The sequence below is a fragment of the Hakea prostrata genome, chromosome 9, assembly GCF_041222555.1.
Source record: "Hakea prostrata isolate BN-2017 chromosome 9, UWA_Hpros_2, whole genome shotgun sequence".
NCBI lineage: Eukaryota > Viridiplantae > Streptophyta > Magnoliopsida > Proteales > Proteaceae > Hakea > Hakea prostrata.
Window position 1 is genome coordinate 56,514,512 of NC_142608.1, and position 5,522 is coordinate 56,520,033.

The following is a 5,522-nucleotide window of genomic DNA, read 5'->3' on the forward strand; positions in this document are numbered from 1 at the left end:
CAGATATTCCAAAATTACCCTTTTTACACTATCGAGACTAATCTTCTCTCTTCACTTAAACTCTAGGAGAGTTTTTGAGTCATTATAAGGGTCATCTACCAACATTTGTTTAATTTACAATCCTTCGGGCTCGAATTGAATGGTCCACAATTGTCGCCGAATCAAGGCCCAGGTTCTCGGTCTTAAAACCACGGGTTAAACGGGTAGAAATCTGGGGGATTTCACAATTCCTCTGTCAATGCCACTGTCTCATAATCTTCAAGTTTCCTCTTGTTAGAAAGAATGTCTTTCATAAACTTGACATAACTAGGCATTTGTTCAAAAGCATCTGCAAAAGGAATATTAATATGCAGTTTTTTAAATACATCAAGAAATTTAAAAAATTACTTATCTAGTTTCTACTTCCTGAACCGTTGAGGATATGGAATAAATGGATTATAAGGTGGTGGATTGTCTGGAAACAATTTGGATTTTGGCTTATCCTCCTCCTTAATGTATTCCTCTGCATCTTTTTTTTCATCATGAACCACCTCAAAAGAGGGTTCAATTACTGGGATTTTCTTGAAAGGTTCCTCTAATACTTTTCCACTTCGAAGCTCAATAGCATGTGCATGCTCTCTAGGATTTGTCTCAATATTACTAGGCAATGATCCTTTTTGCCTTTGATTCATCCCATGGGCGATTTGCCCCATTTGTACTTCCAAATTTTTAATGAATGCAAAAATATTCGGAATGGTGGTCTCTTGCTTCTGCATAAATTGTGAAGAAATTGTAGCCATTTTCTCAATAACATCTTCCCATAGAGCTTTTTTATGAAATGATTGAGCTTGTTGATTTTCAAGTTGTCTTTCATTATCTTGATTGTTTTTCATCCAAAATTTGGATGGTTTCTCCACCCTAAATTGTATGTGTTGGAATATGGATTGCTCTGTCGGTTAAAATTCTCCACATATTTTGCTTGCTTTAACTGATTTTGCTCAAAAGGATTAGCCATCTGACATTCAATGCTATAATGTGTTCCCTCACAATAGTTGCATATCACAGCTGGAGGTTTGGTGCCTTGAGTTGCTAACAACCCTACTTGCTTTGTTAATGCTTCAAGTTGGACGGCCATGACTGTCATGGGATCAGTTTCATTTCTCTGCAAAACTCTTCTTGGGGCAACTCTATCCCTTGGCCTTTGATATGCATTTGAGGCCATAACATCCAAAAGATCAAAAATTTCTATTGGATCCTTATTCATGATTGATCCTCCTACTGCAGCATCTACTAATGTTCTTGTAGAATTATATAGACCATCATAAAAAATCTGAATTTGCCTCCATTGCTCTATTCCGTAATGTGGACATTTCCTTAGCAAGTCCTTGAATCTTTCACATGCCTCAAATAGTGTTTCCGAATCATACTGCAAAAAAATAGAAATATCTGTTAATAAACTAGCAGTTTTAGATGGTGGAAAGAATTTTACCAAAAATTTTTGAGCCATTTGATCCCAAGTAGTGATGGATTCTGGTTGTAGAGAATGCAACCAACTCTTAGCGTTGTCCCTTAATGAGAAAGGGAACAATCTCAATCTTATGGCATCATCAGTAACGCCATTGCTTTTGAATGTGTCGCAAATGTCCAAGAACCCATCAATGTGAAGATTTGGGTCTTCACTAGGCAATCCAGAATATTGATTATTTTGTACCATTGTAATGATAGCAAGCTTGATTTCAAAATTGTTAGCTGCTACAGGTGGGCGCCTTATAGCTGTCCTATTATCTCTCACAATTGGTGCAACATACTCTCCTAAAATCTTGCGCCTTGGTGCTTCAACTTCAAGAGGTGGTTGATTATTACCAAGATCCATTGTTCCAGAAGTGGAAGATGAATTTGTTCTATCTTTCTTTGCTTTTGAGTTCCTTCGACAAGTTGTTTCAATTTTAGGATCAAAAGGAAGTAAAGTATCATTTCCTCTCCTTCTCATGCAAAATCAGTAGGACCTGAAAAACTCAAATTCACAAACTACAAATAAAATAAAATAATAGAAAACAAATAAAAATAAAAATAAAAGAATTCAAATTAAAACTAGCAGTAATTGATAATGATATTAATCTAATAGTCTCCGGCAACGGTGCCAAAAACTTGTTGTGAAAAGTACAACGCAAGTGTATGTTGTCGTAACAAGTAATATAATGATAAAAGATCGATCCCTCGAAGACTATAGATTAAGTACCAAATTAATTATACCAATTTTATTTGAACGAATAATAAAGAAGATAATTATTCTAGACTATATTGCAAATTGAAAGTTAAATTGAGATTATTAATTGCTAAAGACCTAGGGGTCAGATTTCACCATAACTAAGCATTCCCACCCTTTTATCCCTCTTTATAATTTGAGAAATATTTTCCTGATTGATAGTCGAGATTCTCTTCCCTATCTACTAGTCTCTCTCGAGTACTAATAGAAATTCCCTCAATTGCTAACCCACTATATTTCTATGTGGGTTATAACAACTGAAAAATCATTAAATTCTATGGATTCCCATATAACAACTACACAAACCATGTAAGTATATCTCTATCCTACATGTAATTCATGGCTTTTACTCCAATAAACTAAACACATAAATTCCCTTTCAATTCATTATGATTAACAAATCAGTTGATTAGTGGCCAATTAATCAAAATCATGAAGAATAGAAGTAAAAACTCAATCAAAGGAAACAATATTCAAAATTATATTGATGAATTCAAGAGTGGGAATTCAAAGATAGGCTACATTTGATCCCTAGTAAAATTAAATTAGTTCATACTTGAAATTAAAAACATTACAGAGGAGTTCAAGAACATTGAAAGAAGATGAAGAAAAACTTATTCCCAAGCTTCAGATCTCCAAAGCCAACCAACGTCTCCTGGTTTGATCTCTCTGCTTATCCAAAGCTCCAAAAAGGTTCTCCCTGGTGTTCCAAAGCTTCCAAAAACGTCCTTCCTCTCTTCCTTGGCTTTGCTATTCTTTTATAGATTAATTAAACTCAGAGTTTGAATCAAACTCAAAGTTCTTATCTGACTTAACCAAGGAGTGTTTTGATGTATAAATCGGACTAACTTAGAGATCTCCAATGCATAATCCCACTGTTGGATTTGAAGACCAAGACGTCGTGAAGCTCTCCTCCAAAAATCGGCTCAATCAGACAGCATATGACCATCCGATGAAGATCTTGATCAAAACTGGACAGAGACACTCAAAAACGGGATTCTTCTATCTTTCTTATTTGAATTGGATTCTTCTTCTCTTTTCCATTCTTTGATCAAATCCTAAATAGAAAATAAAACATAGAAGCATACAAGGACTCATTCTCTCTATGTTTTTGATTTGAGGTAGGACTCTTGCAATAATACCCAGATTTGGTTGATAATTTCCTACACGTAAAAGTAATAAATCTTGATTAGAATTTGTTAGGAAATATATAAAATCACCAAAATTATAGAAATTAAAGGAAAGGGTGCAACATATTCATTTTCATATTATATTATGGTAAATTGATATAAAACAATTGTAAATACATGGAAATATCGTAAATTAATCATATAAAATAATATGCATGAAATCAACTTATCAGTCCCTCAAAGAAACCAATTCTAGCGTCTTACGCCTCCAGGATTCATCCCTCAAGAAAACCGACACAACGATCGTCGTTCGAAACTATTTAGGTCTGAATAAACTCCGGTGAAGGACAGGGTCAGTCCCAAAGAAAAAGAATATTTGGACGGAATGAGTTTCCGTTTCCCGATTCAGAAGGGTATAATTTATAAATTTGAAAACTTAAAAATAAATTTATTAAAAATAAAAATTTTATATTTACATTTAAATCCACCACTTTTGAATCTAAACCGTTGAAATCTAAAAATATTAGGTGGCAAAAATCTCAGCTGCCGCAAATTAAAGTTCCATTTATAGAAGGAAATAGAAAGGGGATGGACGGTGTGGTGACGGGTTGTCATTTTGTTTACGTCAAAATTTCTTTTGGTGCCAATGGAGGAGTAGTAGGATGGTTAGGAACCCGCTTCTCAGTGGAGAGGTCATGGGTTCAACTCCTGCCGGCGGCATATGTAATATCCCTATCCCTATATATAAAAAACGCCTTTGTACCAAAAAAAAATTTTTCTCTTCCTCTCTTCTTTTGGTGGGTTTCTTCTTTCTCTCGGGTGGGTTTGTCTTTTACTACGGGTACCCACACTGTTTGGATTTTCAGCAACATCTGCGGGAGTCGTGAGTCCTACACGCCCACAAAAGAAACAAATGATGGGCGTTTTAATGTTAGCGGTTTCCGGACATCTCTCATGACAAAAGTTTTGCCTCCATAAATCGACCCAGTTTGTTTCCAATCAATTCGACAAGAATCTGAGAATGAAGGTTTCACGGAACAGTGAAAACATGAGCCCAAATTTCAAACTCATCGAACCCCAGTTCATCCACCTGCACCTTTGGTTCCCACTTCTGTAGATGGCTCTTGACGAGCCAGGGCCCGTGCTGGGTAGCACTCGTTACCTCATCTCGACTGTGCAGTTGAATTAGAGTCCGGATCCTCACCCCGTCGGGAGAGCACAGACTGCTCCCCGACGGCTTCCCAACCACACAAATACGTGGGACCCACAGGTGAAAAATACTTCTTGAAAAGAAATTAAAAAAACTTTAAATTTTCACGTGTGGGCCCCACGTATTTGTGTGGTTGGGAAGCCATCAGGGAGCAATCTGTGCTCCCCCTACGGGGTGAGGATCCGGACTCATTGAATTAGAAAGAAACCCCTTGACGTAGATGAACTCGCAGGTCAAGGTCCAACCCTAGACAAAGAGAGGGAAACTGTTTGAACCTTGATTATTTTTCTGGTAAGGATTTTGACTAGTGCCGTTGTTTTTCAATCAAACCCACATGAATATTCCGATTTTCAGTCATGTGTAATTAATACGTATGACTGTTAAGTGAGGCAAATTAGACCATCGAATTGAAATCTCGATTGAGTTTTTGATCTTGTTCATTGAGACTAAAATCTCAGTCGAAATCTCAGATCCAAAATTTCACTTGACCTTAATGTGCATGAATGAAGTAAATTCTAAATATTCCAAGCATTCCCGTATTTGCATTTTATGATTTGTCAGCGTGACATCCAGTATGAAATCCTATGGTGTCCTACATATTGATTTCTCTACCAGACATTTTATATGAGACAAAGCATGAATAGAAAGATAAACTAATCACAGATTCGTAGATGAATAAAAGAGTAGACAACTACACTTGTAAATGGATAACCGAAATCCGCCACCGAATATTCGTTTAAGAGTATTCGAATCCAAATTTTTTTTACCAAAAAATATTCGAATCGGATTCTATTCGATTCGAATATTTGCTAAACGGACCAGACAGATATCCGAATAATATATTTCTCATTTATAATAAAATATATATTTTTTATGACTTTAATTAATTAAAATGATTTTGAATTGGAGGAAAGTTCTTACCAATCTCTTCATGCAT

At 35.8% G+C, this 5,522-nt stretch overlaps 1 non-coding gene across 1 annotated transcript; it reads left to right on the plus strand.

Annotated features, from left to right (window-relative positions):
- The first annotated feature begins 1,331 nt into the window (after positions 1-1,331).
- Positions 1,332-1,433, plus strand: LOC149005650 (small nucleolar RNA R71). The gene has a single exon (XR_016170085.1). It is a non-coding gene; the product is annotated as a small nucleolar RNA R71 (small nucleolar RNA).
- Positions 1,434-5,522: the final 4,089 nt, after the last annotated feature.